Source organism: Varanus komodoensis, unplaced genomic scaffold (genome assembly GCF_004798865.1).
Source record: "Varanus komodoensis strain SLA01 unplaced genomic scaffold, ASM479886v1 scaffold2, whole genome shotgun sequence".
Taxonomy (NCBI): Eukaryota; Metazoa; Chordata; class Lepidosauria; order Squamata; family Varanidae; genus Varanus; species Varanus komodoensis.
In genome coordinates, this window is record NW_025335568.1 from 31988529 (window position 1) to 32008935 (window position 20407).

Here is a 20407-nt window from a genome sequence, read left to right on the forward strand (position 1 = left end):
CCACTTTTGCAATTTAATAGCATTTGCAACCCCTGCAGCCGCAGACTGGAGCCTTTCAGATGACTCTCCTAGATTTGGGACAGCCATTTGCCTGAACTGCATCAGAATGGTTATGGCTCAGTTACTCTTGTAGTCACATATGGAATATAGGTATGAATGGGGCAGGGCTGGCAGGTTATACCATGAAGGAAGAAACTAAGAGTAAATGGCCTCTAGCTTGCAAGCATCCAAAATGACCCTGGGAGCAACTTCATGTGGCTTCTCCTTCAGGGCTAGACATATATGGCTCTTGTGTAAGAGCAGTAATGTGCAAAACGTTCAGTGTACTTGAAATCCCAGAAAAATAATACTTCAAGTCAATTTATCAATTTTGTCTCTATTATTAAGATTCTATCAGTAAACAACAAAGAGCGGGCATTTGAGATGCTTAAGGTGACATACAACATGCCATAAATCTCCTCTGGAGAGTCTTCCATTGTCCTCCTGCCATGCTCACATCCCTTCCCTTCCCATCCCACCCCGCGAAGTAGCATAGGAACCATTTCCCTGCAGTGTCATCCCAAATGAATGGGCCATGTGCGTGCATTAAGCACTGTGGGTGAGAACTAGTCACATGGCTCTTTCCCATGGGATGGGGCATCCTGATTGGGTAAGAAAGTTCCATGTAGTTAGCCATACAATTAAACATATCATTCGTTTCGTTCTCACAGCCGCCATTTGTCTCTGCAAATGGAGAAGCAGTTCTCACATCACTGTATATATCGGGGAGAAACCACCAATGGAGGGGACTGGACAATGAAATGTATTTGTGACAGGAAGAAGCGTTCATCAGCTCTGTCTTTGCACGCAGTTCCTCAGTTACATGTTCTTGGAAATGCTACAAACAGAGTCACATCAGTAGCGAACTACCTGGAACACAAACGTGAAGTTTCACAGAAATCAAGGAGCAGCGTGGGCCTCACTTAACCTGTCCCAACCCCCTTCCAAGGGTAGCTCATCCCATCTCACTCTTTGGGATCCATAGCTGATTGTACATAATACCATTGTCTTCAGACTGAATGAGCTGCATTGTTTCATTCCACCCATTTCCTTTTAGCCATTCAGCATTTAAAAAACATCAACAACAGAGGCCATTTGAATCTGCTGCTTAGGAGAATTTACTTTCCCCCCTCTCATATACATTATTCAAGAAATGTAAAGCCTGATGAAAGAACTGCACATACATCACTGCCATGTAAATGATGGACTGCAGCTGCCCATAGTTTGGTCACTTAGTGCTATTTTGAGTTTAGAAGCAGGCAGGCAGGGAGGAAATATCATCTGGGCACATTATATGGTAACATACCCAATTTTCAAATGCAGAAGGATGGTATTTGATAAATGTGCATAGATTTGTGTAACAAAAGTGGGTCCAACAGCAGACTTTGAATAATGTCCAAAGGAAAATGTGCACATAAGTTTCTTCAGACAAAAGCTGACTGACTTTAAAGGAAAGTCACTGTGAGTTCTGGGTCATATGTACATACGTGTATGTACACATCTTTTGATATGCAGTCATCAAACAGACGCATGTACTCCAGCGTGCCCTGCAGATCTGTATGTTTCCGCCTGTGGAGAAAAAAGTAGTGTGTATGTATGTGATTTACAAAAAAGGACAGAAGGTAAGTTTCAAGCTCACTTCCCCTAATGCTATTCACAATTGTGGGGTGGGGAGAAACGGCTCTCCAGTATTTTAAAAACTGAGTACTATTACTATACTGCCCAGTAACTGAAGTGCTCTGGGCAGTTTGCAGCAGCACAAAATAAAAATACAGGCAACAATAAAAACATCATTTGCAGCAGCACAAAATAAAAATACAGGCAACAATAAAAACATCATAACAGGTATCAGACAACATTTAAACACAGATTTAAAACAATTTCAAAAACATAGCAGTGTATATATTTGGAGCTCTAGTCACCAAGTTTCCAAATCCATGCTTACTTCCCCTCTAATTTAGCAGCCGAAATAGAGATGATTGCTCAGTTGTTGGTCAAATCCTCACATGAATTGGGCCACCCACTAGATAAAGGGCCAACGAAGCCCAAATTGAAACCTCCATTGATGTAAAGTATGAAGAACAAAAGCAACAACTAGACACAATATTATATCAAGGAAGCAGTAACATTAGTCCACTCCTGTTGGAGTTATTATATGCCAGTGTGTAGACCGCAGCAATAGTCAAATAGATCAGTTTTCAATCCATGTCTGCATAAAGCGAATGATATGGTGTCTCTTCTCTTGTTTACTTTATATTACAAATATTTCACACAGATACAACCTTCCATACGTTTAACAAATACTCAGGATTTGAAAGTGTGAGAAACTAATTTATGTTGGTTCACCTTTCCTTGCTAAATGCTGAAAATATTAGCAAGGAATAACATTTTTAACTGCAGATTCATTTCAATTGCACAGCCATGGCTCAGATGTAGGTACATTTTTCCAATGCATATCTTTGCCCCCTTTAAGAATAACTCAGATGATTTTATCTGAAGGTCCCTGCCTTACCCACAGCACATGTGGATCAGGGTCACCTGTGAATCATTACAGCTGTGATCCTAGACACTATCTTCTGAGAGTAGGTCCCATTGAACTCAGTGGGGCTTACTTCTGAGTAACTATGCATTGCACTGCAAGTTGTCTCAGGGACCTGATGAGCGTCATCATCCCCCTTAGGATCTCTCGATGGTGGTTCCAAAAGGAGCAGATTCCATTCTTCTGTACTGGCAGGAGCCCACTCACTTCATACAAAGGTCCTCCTTTAATCTGGCAAGAAAGCATGGCATGGTGGCAGGGAAGGTGCTCATTGAGCCTAAGGGGCTTGACACTTTGTGGTCAAAGGGAGGACACTGGCAATGTGTTAGCACCACCACACTGCTCCTCATTTCCTACCCAAGCCAGTTACAAATTGACCCATACCTAAGAACAACAGCACCGATGAGCCAAAATAATTGTTCATGTTTTAAAAGGAAGGGAGATAGACTGCGGGGTTTTGAATAACGATAATTTAGAAAGCCTAACGTATCCTCTCTTGTTCCTGGAAATGTTTCTTATTAAAAGTTATTTTCATTATAAAAGCTATAGGGGAAGGGGGAAAACACAACGCAATTTTCTGTTGGGCTTACAAAATAGAATTAGCAATGAAATCAAAAGTACATTTCCAATATGCGCTTTGATGCTATGGTTGGCTTTATGATGGCTTGCAACTGATTGGCTAAAGCCCCAAGAGACTATTAGACCAGCTGGGTATTGCTAAAACACCGTGGGGGTTCTGCCTGTGTGTACTGTACATCGTTTGTCAATGGGAAGTACAAACCCCCCGTTTATATACCAGATGAGCTATAGTGCAGCTGCCTTATTCTCCACACACACACACACATCCCAATTCTGTGCCAACAAACTCCAGAAAATCAAATAAATAAAATTATGCAAATGTCCTTAACTTAATGGCCAATACAACATTTTTTGTTTTGTTTTATTTTGAGCATCTCCTTGCAGGGGTGGTGGTAGAATTTCAGAATAAAGAAAGAAGGGCAGCAACTTAACTCCTGTTCTCCTAAAGTATTATGATCCCAATCCAGACTTGGGTTCTGCACACTTACACAGAGGTAAAGGGACATGTAGCTCCATAATGCATTCTGGAGAGAACACTTAGGTTGGCGAGTCTCTTAGAAACATAGAAACTGAACGAGTCAGAAGGGGCCTCCTGGGCCATTTAGTCTGACCCCCGGCCCAGCCAGCTCCACTCATGACATGCCTAACACGTGCATGTCAAGGCTATCCTTGAACACCCTCATCAATGGGGCTTCAACCACCTCCCATGGAAGTCCATTCCGTACAAGAATTCTCTTGTTCAGCAATAAATGAAAACAGAAGTATTTATTAATATGAGACAATGGGAGTTGCTGTTGTTGTTTTATAATGTTTCCTGATGTTTATACCTTGGACACGGCTGCTTAGAAATCTGCATTTTTATAATTCCTGCTCCTCACCAAGCCATTTTAGTCCCCTAGACACAATGTCAGGGTTAACCTATCATGGCTTGTACATCCAAACCTGGACAACTTGCTTAGCCTCGATCAAGCCAACATGTTAAAAGGTTCCTTAGCCATAGCAGCAAAAAAGCATTGCTGTTTTGGCCAAGGAGCCCTCACTGATGACAGCGAGCAAAGCCCTGGGCTCCTTTCCATGTAGCAAGGTGGGGAGGGCTCTCTGGCGAGCATCGGCAAGAGTCCAAGGGGAGGCAATGGCTTCCACAGCATGCCATTGAGGGCCTGGGCATAGAGGTGGTGGCAGAAGAGCCAATCTTGCTTGGTCTTGCGGTCTTGTGGGGAAGTGAGGGCATACAAGTCATTCCTGCACCCGCTGGCGCTACTGCAGCAGGGTTGGGCGTGGCACTTGTATTTGCCATTCTCAGGGGGAAGGCAAGCAGATCAACTGGACAACACCAGCTCTGTTCCCTTTTCTCACCAGCTGAAAAGTGCCTCCTTCGTTGGACTTGGGGACAGTAACATCAAGCAGACAATAGGACAAGACACTTCCCACCCCCTACCCCCCTTCCCCATTGAACAGATGGATGAATGAGGCTGGGGGATTGATGTGCCATGTAAACCCAACCAACATCAGCAAGAATCTGGGGACATGCCTTCTTGTTCCCCCTCACAAGAGATTAACCTTGAATGGGTGCAGTCCTACCCATATTTAGGATGAAATAAGTCCTCCAGCTCTCTGCATTGCAGCTACGCTAGCTGGAGAACACTGGCAGCTGTGGACCTTTGCTCTGCCTAAGCATACATAAAAGGGGATTGCCCCATAGCTTCAAATTATTGGTCATTTTCTTTTACTTATGCCTGATTTATAGAGTTTTACTTTTACTTCTGTTGAATAGTTTTTCTCTGTTACATTGTGAATCAATTACTTGGGTCTGGGGTTCCATACCATCCTATCCAATAGCAAATTCAGCAGTACTACCTATCAGTTTAGAAGTAATATGGGGTCACCCCCAAAATAATTGGCTTCTGTGTACTTAAGAAGATGCAATGGGTCTGCGTGCAGAAGTACATAAGATTGTGCATGAAAAGAAAATGTCATTAGAGAAACAAACAATTCAAAAATACATATAGAAAGAAAAAGAGAAGACACTGGAGGTCAGCTACTGTAGACTGCGCAAATGTAATGAGGTCAATGGCTTTGTTTGTCAATAGAAAACACAAAGAGGGGAAATGAAGGACACAGAAAGAGAGCATCTTGACCTGTTAAAGCCCTGATACTAAAGCCTTTATACTAAGAATCCTGGAAGGACAATCAAGTTTGGTGACAATTTCAGAACTTAGGATGACTATGTTTACAGTGTACAGAGGATAATCCGTGTCTATTTTAATAAAAAAGAACCATATTAAGAAGAAAGTAGAAGAGGTTTAGAAGTTATTGATCAATATGAAGCACTTGGAAAACATTTGGAACTGTTCAGCCTGGAGTGTTTGTTGTGGTTCTTTACCAATGGTCACAGTTCTTTAGACAGCAATGTTTTCAAGACTGTTTTCCTTGAGAATTTTAGAGTAGATAAATATTATTTAGGAAAGCAAAAGAAACTTAATTTTTCTACTTGTGTAATTCTGGTATACTACAATAGCATAGCACCATATAGAGATTATGCAGGAAAAGCAGGAAGGACCAAGATTTTGGAGGCCATGGATCTAAATTCTGTGATTTAGAATTTGGATACAGCACTTAACCACCTTTTGAAGATAAGCTCTTTCTGACACTTGTCCCTAACACAATGAGAAGAATTATGCTATTAAAATATAGCCATTATTTCATGGTAAGGGGGGTTGAGAATGTCAGAGAAGCCAACAGAAATGCCTCCATTTCTGTGAGAAAGTCCAGACTTTCTCACTAGGCTGGTCTCCTAGCAAGGTCACCCAAGGCAGAAAGGTCAAAGCTGCCTAAGATGCATCCACTCTCTTCTGGAGTAATGATAACATCAGCAGAACAGAATGCATATCTCTGTTGGTGCTGTGAATGCAGAAACTCCTGAAGAACAGATATTAGGTAGCAGCAGTCATTGAAGATAGCAGTGACAGGGTATCTTCCACAGACAATGGGGCAGTGACCCTCAAGCTAACTCTGGACTGTACTGCACAGAAGAAGGCAATGGCAAACCACTACTGAATATTTCTGAATCTTATTTTGAAAACACCATGATTAAACAATCCATAATGAAACCAATAATAGTCCCAGAATATGAAATTTCCAGATCAGAAGGCATGCAGCCAACTCATGGGGAACAGCAAAGGATATGCTGGGGGTAATGATGCAACTAGATCAAAGCTGAAAGGAAGTCTAGTGGCTGATATGGGCAGAGGTGAAAGGAAGGTCTGATGCTGCATGTCACATAGTGTTGGAAAGTGGAATGCAAGAAGTGTGGGATGAGTGAACTAAAGTGGACTGGAATGGGATATTTTCAGCCATGTAAACACAAATAATCTGGAACGGCAAACTCAAAAGAAATAGAATGGCTCTAATATTGAGGCAAGACACAGCACAGGTAATAAGGGGCTATAATGAAAAGTCAAAGTCATATCAATCAAAATCCTTAGAAAACCTATCAACATAACTGCCATTCAGGTCTGTGATCCAACAACAGATGTTAAAAAGAGAAAATAAACCTTTATGAAGATATCCAAGATTAAATCAGTAACACATCAAAATAAAATGCAGGTGAATGGAATGCAAAATAAGGAAATAAAGAGGAATCCATTGTTGTGGGTCCGTATATGCCCGACCGCCCCTTGAGATCTGCGGGAGAGTCCCTTCTCCGGGAACCCTCCATGAAAGAAATTAGGAGAGTAAGCACTCGGAGGAGGGCTTTCTCTGTGGTGGCACCCAACCTATGGAATTCACTCCCCAAAGAGGTCCGCCTGGCACTGTCGTTACTGGTTTTTCGGTGCCAGGTAAAGACCTTTTTATTTAAACATCATTTTAATTGTTAAAATATATGATCTGGCCAGGGCAACTTCCTCTTCCTTCTCTTTCCTCCTCCTATATTCTTTATTTACTTATTTTATACTGTTAATTTTAATTTTATATTATTGTATCTCAGTGTATTTTTTGTATTTTTGTATTTATTGGTAATTTATTATGTTCTATTGTATTTCAAGGTATCTTATTGTGTTGTAAGCCGCCCTGAGGCTTCGGCAAGGGGCGGCATAGAAATGTTATAATAATAATAATAATAATAATAATAATAATAATAATAATAATAAATAATTTTGGCCTAGTGGTCAGAAATGAAAGTGGAGAAAGACTCATATGTGAAGTCTGTATAGGACATAATGTGGAGAAAGAGAATTGTTTCCTATAGGCAAAGGTGTTAGACAACAGTTTATTTTATCTCCCTATCTGTTCAATCTTCATGAAGAACATATCATAAGGAAAGCTGGATTAGGACAAGAGGAAGGAATGAAAATTGGCAGAAGGTACACTAATAATTTAAGATATGGAGATGATGTCATCTTACTGGCAGAAAATAGCAGCAAATTGAAAAGACTCATGATATAAGTGAAAGGAAAACTACAAAAGCAAGACTACTGCTGAACGTTAAGAAAAGAAAAATCATGGCTACAGAAGAATCACACAACTTTACTGTCAACTGTGAACAAACTGGCATTGTGAAAGACTTTGAATACCTTGTTTCAGTCACCAATTCAAAGGGAGACTGCAGCCAAGAAAGTTGAAGAAGATTGAAACTTGGAAGGGCAGCAGTGAAGGAACTGAAAAAAATTGTCAAGTATAAAGATGTTTCACTGGAGACCAAGGCCAAGGTCATGCACACTACTGTATTCACAATCACTATGTATGGATGTGAAAGCTGGACAGTGAAGAAAGCTGGCAGGAAGAACTTAATGTGTTTGAAACCTGGTGCTGAAGGAGAGCTTTGTGAATGTCCCAGACTGACAGAAATATGAACAAGTATGACCATAGAGAAAATTAAGCCAAAATTTGTCCTGGAAGCAAAAATGAAGAAACTGAAGCTATCGTACTTCAGGTTCATCATGAAAAGACAAGATTTGCTGGAGAAGACAATCATGATAGGGAATGTCAAACGAGCAGGAAGAAGAAGGCGTCCTCTTCTGTGTCCAGGTAAGGTTTCTTCAGGAGTGGCCTGATTATTGTGCCTTTCAAAGAAGCTGCTACCTCTTCAATGCAGGAGTGAAAAAGTTAGAAAACCCTGGAACCAATTGACCATCCATCAGATGGTGTTCTGGATTCCTCAGTTAAGACTTAGGCAGTTTTACCTTCATAAAAAACATGCAAAATTATCACAGCAAGCCATCAAGGGTGTGACCAATTCCTTTTCAGGACCAGACCAGAATAATTGCTTCACCTCCAGAAACAGCTTTGCTACATGACACTGAATATGGAACGAGGCTAGAAAAGAAGTCCTTCTTTGCCAGCAGCAATGACACAAAGGAGGCCCAGTACTGAACTCAAACCCAGGCTGAGTTGGATTCAGCAAGAGTCTTTCTCCTTCTGCATTTCAGCAGTCATCCCACGTGCTTCATTGTCCATCAAGAATGCAATTTGGTTCCAAGAAATATTTATGCATTTGTTTGTTTATTTAAAATATTTATATGCCGTCCTAATCGCAAAAAAAGACTCAGGACGGCTTACAATATAGTAGCATAAATAAAATTCCCAACCCACACTGACTGCAATTAAAAACATAGAAAAAACAATATTAAAACTTATTAAAATACTGCTGGAATAAAAAGGTCTTAGCCTGGTGCCGAAAAAGAAATAACGACAGCGCCAGGCGGACCTCTCTGGGGAGCGCATTCCATAGGCATGGCACCACCGCAGAGAAGGCCCTCCTCCAGGTACTCACCCTCCTAATATCTTTCATGGAGGGTTCCAGGAGGAGGGCCTCTGCTACCGATCTCAAGGGCCTCAGTCATTGCTGTCCAGAGGAAAAGGGCATTTGGGTGTTATTATGTCAACTGTATGGGTCAACTCTAGGCTGCTTTACATGCTGCTTATGCTGTTCCAGCTAGACATAATTCTATAACAGTATATTCCCATGCATATGTCTCATAAGGAAGCTCTATTATGTCCAGTGGGGATCACTATCCAACACAGTGTGTGTTCAGGATTTCAGTTTAAATAAACTTTGTCCGAAAGGTACAGAGTTTGTTGTTAGTATTTTTATTTTATTTTATTTTAATACCACCAAAACTCTCTGGACAGTTTACAACAATGGCTGTTATGTCATGTCAATTTGCAATGCAATCCTATACATGCCTCCTCAGGAGTAAAGCCAGATGGCACAGTGAGTCCCACTGAGTTCAGTGGAATTTACTTTCAAGTGTCTGTAGGATTGCACTCTTGGTGCATATTGTACCATTTCCACTGACATACCCTAAAAGGCTCTTTATCCCTAAAATTCAGACTTTCTGTTCTGCTTTGTATATTGCATAATCAGTCTCCATATTAAGCCACTTTTATTTCTTTACCACGCAGTAAGCGTCTGTCCATAACCAGTTAAACCTTCATCAGGCTTGACTTGCTGTGACTGAATGGCTGCAGTTCTGAATAGTGATACAAACATTCAGTTGGAGAGGCAAACTTCATGTGGTCTATACTGCTGAATTCTACCCATGAAGACAGTTTTCCTCCTGCACACACTCAAATTACTGCTGGTGGGAGAGGTGACCTGGACTGGGAGCTAGAGAATGAATAAACAGGTCTTTTGCCCACTGTAGTCCCAGCACCTCTTGCAGAACACAAATGGGAAATGAACTTTTACTGGACTGAGAACTACAGGAATGGGAGGAGGAGAATGGCAATAGTGGAGGATTAAATCAGCCCTGTACCCCATGGCTAAATATCTAACTCTTGGCAACTTGTGACAGGGCAGGGTGTGTATTCAAGAGCAGAACTAACCAGTTAACGTCACATATAATTTGGTCCTTAAAGGGAAAGTTTACATTCCCAAGAAATTTTGTGTCAGCACCTGGAAAATAGGTTTGACTTATCTTTTTCCACATCCCTCCCTCCCTCTCTCCCAGCAGTAGCATGATTTGCTAGACTTAAACTATTTCTAAATTAAGCATCCTCTTTTTCAGACCTTTACTAACATGAAGTTCTGTTGTTATCTACTTCACATTAATTTTAACTTGAAATCAATCTGCTGCTAAAATATTAATCAGAGAAAAAAATTCAGTTGACATTTTAGCATATTTCAGATAGTACAAAATGCTGCTTGATCTGATAGAATAAACTTTGAAGAGTAAGGTAAGCATGTAGTAATAATAATAATAATAATGGCAACCTCCTATTTAGCTTGCATTCTTATATAATTTTCAGGAATGCTTCAATATAATCTAAAGTTGTACAGGTTATTTATGTAAAGATCTTGTAGACTTTTCTGCTATTAGCAGTATTACTTAGATTCAGATCCCTTCTCCCTGTAGTGGTGACACTGCTAAGAATAATATTTATTACAAGTTAGATAATGACATCTAGTCTAATTCAGCAATGATTAGCATTGTATCTTACAAGTTCAAGTCTTCCATTGCCCTGGGGACATTTCAAAAAACAGCCTTCACATTGACAACTATGTGCAGCTTTTTATTAAAATATCACTTATTCTTGTACCGGATCTAACAACTTTGCTAATACATGCAGAATATTGAGCTTCTGAAAATGATCCTATCACCACCTATGTTTTTAGAAACCACTGGAAGAAATAAACTTATATATGCTTTCTCTCATTCTCTCTTTCTCTTTTTATTCACACACACACACACCTACTTATATGTACACAGAGAAATAAAGCAAAGTGCTGGAAGAGATCTGTACCCACTAACTCATTTTTCCTTTCAGATATGTTGGAAAACAAATCCATTATTCCCATTCAGTGAACATGTTGGCCAGAAAAGATAGTCTGCCTGATGGATCTGAAGGACTGGGGAAGGTTGCATTCATCTTAAGCTGAATCAATCTATACTAGAATGATGGGAGTTGTAGTCTAGCACAAGTTCCCTTAGAGGCCACTTTCTAAATTTTAAATTCATCTAAATGAGTGCAGTTTTCTCTGGGCTGCTGCAAGGCTTTATCATTTCATAACATCGATTCATATACGATTATATCCTATCCTAATTGCCTCTTACTGCGTTCTAGTATAATCAACAGCATCATGTAAATGCAATCGAGTAAAATAGGAATTCATATATACATTACTAATGTGTTTTTAAATTTGTGATAGCATAATAGGAAACAGTTTCAGTGGTTTAGTTTAGTGAGATTTCACACCCACCTCTTTCTAAATATTCCAAATGTGTCACATTTTCATTAATAAAATGCACCCATCCATATGCTGGAAGGTTTAGTTTCATTTAGTGCCTCTCTTTGTATGCATGCTTGTGTTTGCAGAAGTTAGCATCCTGTCTTCTGTGCTGCTGGGAATTACTACTGGCATGTTTTGACTCATTATCATGAATCTTAATCAGATGATGAAAAAAATTAGTTCCATCCTCTGATGCAGGGTTGGAGCAAATGAGTCAAAACATCCTCGTATAACATTCCTGCAGTTCCAAATGAAACCATCTTTGGAAAATGTCCTCCTGAGGAAATCAAACTGACCACTTATAAACTTAATAAAAGACAGTGAGGTGGCTTATTGTGCTGGGACGGAGAGATGCTTTAGGATGTCATCGTTCCCATGAATAACATAGTGTGGAAGCACCCCAAAAAGTCAATTTTGAAAGATATTTTCTTCCAAGTTCAGACCTGATGACTTTGATTTGTGCCTCCATAAGCTGAAGTTTAGATGACTGGTATGGGTTTACATGAGTTTAGCCTCAAGAACTGAAACTTCCTTCTAGCATAAGCTGTTAGTGCGTATACATCACAATGTTTTCCTAGTTCTGAGCACCTGAGGCCTCTTGTTCTCTAAATACAGTTCAAGTTAGTGGTGAACTATCTAATTATATCACTGCCGGCTCAATTGCCACGTTGTTCATAAAAAATCCCTTTTGTGAGCTATGTTTATAAAGCATACAGATGAAAAATCATTTTACTTCATAGGATGACAACTTTAAAGTCATAATAACAACTCTAATAATTTTGATATTTTTTAAATTCTGCAAGTTTCATGTTCATATTCTTCAAACCCTTCCTGTGAATTGCCAAAAATCAGGGAGCTCAACACCAAAGAAATAGAACGAAAGAGGACAGAGATCTGCTAAATAAAAGAGCACAGTGAAATGCGGATTGCTATTTGCATGGGCTGATGTTTATGTATAGATGAAAATTTAAAAATGGTTATTATAATTTAAATAGGAATACAGTCTATCTCCCCATACTGCAGGAGACTGCGACCAGCTAACAGTTTCCTTGTTCAGTCTGCCAGCTGTTGTAGGGCAAAACTTATTTCTGTTTAAACTGGAACTGGTCAGGAGGGCCGAGGGACCGTCTCCCAGTAGCCTGCAGCACTTTGGAAAAACGGCAACGCATCAGGTGGATGAAAGCAGCTTCAACAGCTTTCTGCACTGCCTTGTGAATGGCCTTTCCCCCTCTCGGTTATATCTGCACTGTAAAAAAAAAAAAATCCCTAACACAGCAGTTGCTGTGGCCACTATCAGCAGGCATGTTAGAAAGCCAGATCAACCACAATTGTGCAGTTTACAATGCATACTTGAAGCCGAGCAACTGTCATGCAATCCATAAAAGACCTTCTCATAAACGTCTTCAGAGAGGGTCTTAATTGCTGCCTGATTTACTGCATGCAGAATACCTTCCCTTTTGTGCTTGGAAGCATTTTGCTGCAGGAGATATCTTTTTTGTCACACTTTTATAGGCCAGCTTTGCATGGCTGGCATGCATTTACTAGCTGCATAATTGGTGGCACAATTCTGCTCCCATAAACATTGTTATCAGTTAATTAAACTTGAAATGCATCTTTGTTCCACAGCATGTTTTGTCAGATTGTTTTCCTTATTTATTTATTATCATAAATTTTTTATTTTATGACTGGCAGCTCCTTACCCTTTCAATAATAATATAAATCAAAACATAAGATTTTAGACTTCATGCAATTTCCTTTTGGTCTGAAAATATGAAACCAGATGTTTCTGGCATGCTAAAGATGCTTTTCTTCTTTCATTCTTTCTTTTTTAGATTTGCTTGGTGCAGTCGGAGTAAATGCATTTTTAAACCAACTTATGAAAGTTAAATTCCCTTTGTTCGCCGGAGTGCAGTCTGGTTTGCATTGCTGCAATAGCAATGAGAGACCTTTCAGATAGCACACTGAATGCCACTGAAGAATTAAACATATGCGCCTCAAACCACAGATGGCTGCAGGAATGGTATTAGCAGCAGACCAATCGGTTTATGATACAATTGAAGACAGTATCAACTCTTAAAGTCTATGACCTATCAGGCAAGCTGGTAGAAGGAGCAGAATGTGCTGAAGAACTCGATGCTTTCCACCTTTTCTTTTGGACCCTTTGTTTTGGTCAGAAAGATTTGTCCTAGCTATTTTTGAATACTGAATCCAGTTTCAACAGACATTACATCTAGGCCTTGGGCAATCACCGAAAGGCCTAAATATTCCCAGGTGAGCCTTCCATCAATAGTAATAACAGAAATGAGTGGATTTACTGATACTGTAAAACATGTAAAGCAAGAAATGAGAAGTGGAGCAAAGTAGGACACTTGGTGAGCTCATTAACATACCAGCACAAAGACTTACCTGCTAGCTCACTGTCACTAGATCTTGAACTGGAATGTCAGTCAACAAAAGCCATGTGCTCATCTACACAGTATTAGGGTGCTCCATGCAAATAAGTTCTGAGGATATTAGAGCTCTGTATTCGCAGGGCTGGCCTTTTCATGAGGCCGACTGATGCAAATAATTCAGGTGGTAGAGAGATAAAATGGGTGAATTGTGTAGCTCCCCACTGCCAAAAGGAGACACAACTATCGCCACAACCACCCCCAGTGGCTGCTCCACAAAGCCCAAGTAGCTGCTGTCCCACAGTAACATTTGCTGCTCTTCCGGAGTGGCTGATAGCACTTTGCGGAGTAGTATCCTGCCTTCCCACTATGTGGTCCAAAGCCTTGCAAAACCAGACCGAGACCTGGGATAAGCTCCCCACAGCTGGGAAAGAAGGTGGTGGTGTCTTGCCTTGGGTGCAGCACAGCTTGAGCCAGGCCTGTGTGTCTGGGTCTTGGTTGTCCAGAAGCACAAACTTGGGGGAATAATCTCCGTTCTAATTGCTACGAGTCCAGACAAGGAAGACTGGAGGGGGGCACTTTGATTTACAGCATGCACTCACAGGTAAAAGCTGGGACAATTTTTCAAAATGCTCAGAAATAAAACAAAATTCAGAAGGGGCAGGGAAACTAGCTGATGCCAAGGGAGGTGTCAGTGAGAACATTACTGTCAGAGACATCATGCTGGAGAACCAACTTCCAGAACATCAGGGCAGTTGTTTCAGAGTCCTAATGCTGGCCAGGATACAATTTAGATTGTGGGTTAAGACCATTGATTTAATGCCAAACGCTGTGTTGGATCGTGGCCATGATCTACAAACGAATCCTACTGATTTCAACAAAGCTGACTTGTCCGAATTGTGGGTGATCCTGGGTGATCCATCCTGTGCCCAGAAAATTCAAACATGAGAACAATTGATACGTAGAAAGAGTTGCATTTGCCTGTCTCAGTTTTATGGGATTTTGATTAAAACTCACACAACTTTTTCCCCTTAAAAATTGTGGATGTACAGACATGTATTTCATGTGCTGATAATGTTCAAAGGTGGGATTGACTTGCTAAACCTGTGAGCCTTACTTAGGCAGAACAAATAAATTGAACAAGCCTGTGGGCTTATTATATGGGGTTAGGGGGAAAATGATTAATTTTAGATTCCATTTGGTATTAGGCCAGTATAGAGTGAGGTACGCTGTCACAGGACCGTAATATCCTTCTGAATATCAGAAGCATAGTAGCTACAACAAGAAACTATTACTGAGTGGCTACGGCTCTTATACTAGGATGACACATTGATGTCACACAATATGATTTAAGCCAGGCAGCTTACTTTCAGGTGGACCAGTACATAAATAGTTGCAGAGAGAACTAGTAGTGTTCATCTTATTTCTGACTTTTTTCTATTTCTTTTCTGGCACTATATGCCATCCAGAAATCCACTATAAGAGGAAATCATGCATACAGAACCACCATGTATCCCATTCCTTGAAGGGAGTCTTGCAAAAGTAGGTGATAAAGAAGAGGTGAGACACAAATAATGGGCTGAACAACGGTGCCATTTATTAAACGAACTGAATCTGCAAAGAGGGTCAGTGCAGGAAGCTACAATTCCTCACCAAGCTATGAACCTGGTAGGTATTTAGGGCAAGCTTATCCTGTCTGCAGAGAATAGTGGCTCAACTCTAGCCCTTCCTAGTGCCACACATTCCAAGCTGACATCATTCCCATGTCACCCCTCCTGGGGGATCAGAGCTCTGAGTAAGTGAGTTGATGCAGCCCCCAAAGGCAATCACATCTTCCCCATGGCTCCCACTGTCTTGAGCAGCAAGCCTATTGAGATGTCAGACATCATAAGAGTGCCCTGGTTGCTCACTTACCTGCCTTTACCATACATACCTGAGCAAATTAACATGGTTGCATGATCTACAGCAACACCCCACCCTCATTAAAGGCCAAAAATAAACAACACATTTGAAAAGTCACCTGGGTCAGTCTGGTGACCAGCCAAAAATTTCTGCTTAGCCCCAAATAGTGACCAGAAAAGTCTGCACTGAACAAGAAATAAGGAGTGACTGTCAAAAATGTCTAGAGGCAGTCACCCAGGGTTTATATACCCCCTACAATATATGTTGCGTACATCCAAATGCCATGGTGTCCTCTCTCTCTATCTCCATACCCCCAGTTGTATCCTTTGTGCCAAACTGAGCCAACACAGCAAAAATATCTTTGCCTGTGGGACCACATCTGTATATGGGCCTATTCCTGAAAGGACATTGGATTTTTCCAGTCAAGATTTAGTTGGTGGCAATGTGTTTGCATGATCTAAAGACTTGAGCCAAACCTTATGCTAAACTACTCAACCAAAGCAGAGGACCCCAGCAGCAGCCCTTGATCGTCGTCTCTCTTCTCTCCAAGAAAACAAAGCTCATCCGTTCTGTGGGGCAGCTCCCACTGTTGAAACTGGTGCTGGTCCTCCAAAAAACCAAAAAGCAAAAAGTGTTGGTATAGCACAAGGAAGCTAGGCCAGAAAGCTTGGGAGAAAGAACCATCGATTTTGGTGCAGGGATAAGGACACCCATGCCCCTAGTAGGTCATCCCAAGAGCTCTGGAACTTGTGGCTTTTCCTTAGCACCAGTGCAGAACTTTTTCCAGATGCCAGAGAGTACAGGAACGGCAGAAAGTGTATTAGCAGAATGGAACACCCCTAGGTGTTTGCTACTCATCTGAGTCAATTTGTCTATATACCCCCAAGAGATAAACTGAACAGCTTCTGCCTTCCCAGAGAGATCCAAGGGGCTGGGTTCCTATTTCCTTCTCAATGGATGATGCCAAGCTATGCTACTAAAGCATCCTAGAGATTGTTTTAGACCATTACTGTGAATAATTATTAAGGAGTAAACATTAGGATTCCTGACTGGCAACAGGACCTCAAGGATTTTGCTTGATTATGAAATGTTCCATTGAGCACACATTGTTTAAATTTAACATTAACCACATTCAGTCATCATAAACACATCACTTTTGCACTAAAAATAATTTCAATCTGACTTTTATTATATATATTAAAATGGCTGTTTATCTTGTGTGTGTCACACATATACTGAACATGTAACACATATATCAGGAATAGTTCTTAAAGTTTTGAAATACTCCAGAACAGAGACATTTACAGATGTCTTTTTTTTCTTGTATTTTTTCCTTCTTAGCAAAAGTCAAATACAACATAACAAATACATCCTGTGAAAGGCTTGGCATAGTGACTGGCCAGATACCTGCACTATATAAATCCTCATGCTGAGGAGTTTATGACATTTTAGTTAAGAACTTCATTCAGTTTGACGATTTTGGCAGCAACCAATTATGACATTAAACAGGTCATAGAGTTTAACCTAAGACTTTAAAAAATGTTTCTTCCTTCCTTCCTTCCTTCCTTCCTTCCTTCCTTCCTTCCTTCCTTCCTTCTTTTTATTTAATGATTGATTTCTGTCTCCCCACCTCTCACCATCTACCCATGTGTATGAAGTTTGAAAGGCTCAGCCTTCTAAACTACCCACTCTTTCATGTAAGCAGTGATGCCTGTCTTTTTTATTTCCCAAATGTCTCCAGTTATGTAAAATAATCAATAGAAAGCAATCATGACTTATATGAGTTGATACATTTATCTGTAAAGCCAGTATTGGAGAATACAGCCTGAATCAGAATTGTATAGAAGGCAAGAGACAATGGGGGCAGGTGTCTTGCAGTCTCTGGGAATGTGATTTCCAGGACAAGGGGACTCTGTGTAGGCCTAGGACAGACCTTCGCGCTGGAGTAAACGATCAGATTGCATACTGCAGAGATCAAAATTAGTAGGGATGGTTGGGCTGGAGACCTCTGAGAGTCTATGGCATACTGGAAAGGCAGTCTATCACCTCTACTGACATTCTTAAAATCCATTCCCAGAATACAAAGCACCTGAGATGGCCAACATACCGCACCTCATGGCAGTATCTGCTCTGATTCTGCTTCATTTCTCTCTTTATGATTTTACATGAATAAGCACAGTGTATATCTTGGGTCTCCAGTGTGATGCTCCTGGGAACCAACATTCCCCCTGATAGCTCTCTTGGTTCCTGCCAGGCTCCCATCTCCTCCTGATGATGATAGTTTTAGATTTGTTAAATAATAATACAATTTTTAAAAAATCGGACCCTGGGGACTGGTATGCTGAAAAGAAAAGCACCACCTCCAGAACCACCCTTCTTTCTAAGAATGCATCTGAATCCCATATACATTTCTGAAAATAAAAATGGTGGGTGGTTTTATCACAGCATTTTTTTTCAAAGCATACTCAGGATGTCAGGAAAAAGAAAAAGAAACTCAGGGACAGTAGAGCATATCCTGTGAGTGGGGAGAGAGAAAGGTGTTTTGCTTCTGTGCTCTCTCTCTCTCTCTCTCTCTCTCTCTCTGGCCTGGTTCATACAATCATGGCAACCTACAGAGGCTTGTTTAAGCCACAGTGAACTGCGACCCATGCCAGTGCATGCAGAGTGGTTTGTGATCGGCCATGTCCACATGGCAGCCATGTTGTGAATGGGCTTGCATTCCAAGGCTGCCATTTTAGAAGGGCACAACATTTCAGAACACCTGAAATGAAAGCATATTTGACATGCGCAAGGCATAACTGACCAGTTTCATAAGACTCACAAGCTATAAATTTGAATTTATCAATTTCTGGCATTGAAATGTCTGCATTTTTAGAAGCTTTTCACAAGTTTTCCATATGCCATTCTTTTCACTTCTATTCTTTATTCACCAGTAGCTGTATCCATCTGACCATTGTTCATGTTTCTTCATATGTTAGAGATTCCTATTTCCCCTTTCCTCCAGCTCGAAGATATGCATCCCTTCCAATGCTCCAATATCTAGACCAGGTTTGGAAAAACAGAGCATCTCCTCAGTCCAGTCCTAGAAGGTCCTTCTTTCCCCTAAATGTTCAAAGGTCCAGGCGTGAATGCAATGCATGGTTAGGACCATTAAATTGTCCCTGTTTCTGTGAGAACAGAGCCAGAAAAAATTGAAGGCAGGGGTCCTTTCACAGTTCTTTGTTCACCCATGAGCTGCCCAAACTTCAGAGAGCCCATTGCGCCTAAGGTGAGGAACAGCAAGAGCAGAAGTCACGGATTCCTGCTTGCCTCTGCAAGGAAGAAAGCCAACAATGGGCAGCCACAACACCTCCTGAATTGCCCCAGGCACTGCAGCTCATCTCATCAGTCTCCCCAGTTTAATTCACGAAGAAGCAAGCACAGCAAGAGTGACCCAGGTGACTCGGGAATCTTTCCTATGTATCTACAAAGGAGCCTCATGTCTCCTCTTCCCACCTTGTTTTGCCTACTGGTCTCTGAACATAAATCTAGACCATAATACTAATGGACATTTCAAAACTTCGAAAAATGACAAATGGGATTAAATTGACAGAATTTTGATAGGCTGTACTGTTATCCTAGTTCTTGTTCTCTGGATTTGCATTAAAATGTGTAATGCCTTGTTTTATTAACATGCTACAGACTCTAATTATGAAAAACACATTAATTTTCATAGGTTGCTTTCTTTCTTTGTCCCTCCCTTCATTCTCGCGTGAATCTTTTGTGCACACCTATGCTTTTTTCAATGGACAGTACAAAGCACAGTAATAGATGCCTATAAAAGTAACTAGTGAAATTTTGCATTAGGATAATCTGTCACCCATTTCCTTTTTTTTCCCCTTTCCTGTGGAAAGAAAGCATAATCAAAAGCCTAAATGACAAAGAGTTGACAATAAGACACTGTAGTAAATGATTCCAGAGTTGCTGGCCTGCGGAGATGCTGAAGAAGCCCCCCAGCAGACCTGATTAATTCCAGTTTCTCCAGCTGCCAGGGGAGCAGAGGCTAAGCAGTTTCACAGAGAGGGGCCTATTACCACTACTAGGCTGAAATAGATCTAATCAACTCACAGCCGCTCAAAAGAAAACTTTACAGGTTTAGCTCACTAAGGCAGCGCTTTAAGATGACTACAAAGGATCATGGGAGTCTGAAATCATTTAGTCTTTATTGCAGCTTAAGGATTTTTTTCTACTGTGTGGTTAGGCCATGTTAATTTACTGAACATGGCAATAACTGCTTGGCTGTGTGACATCATTTGGACCAGCCCCCATTTTTGTAGATGTTTCTAAGGTTATATTTCAACCTTCTCTGCCCACTCAAAGTTTATGATCGTTTGTGTTGGGATAAACTATTGCGCATTCTGTGCTAACCTATTGGTAAAGGAGAATTAGAGTGGATTGACAATGCACAACAGTTTGACAAAGCATTTGGAAGATGTGGCAGCCAATACAAAATGTGATACTAGCATTGGCCACGATCCAAACAAAATTAAACATGCTCAAATCTATTTATTTCAGTAGCAGGAAAGGTCAATCAGTGAGACATCAAGGAGTTTAAATTTGGCTAGATCATTCTCAATGTGAATAGATGCAAAATCTTTTTTTTTAAAACAGACTAAATCATTTAAGGTAGATTCAGATCATGCCTGCTGCCACATGCTATTTTAAATGGGATACTTTATGGGAGAA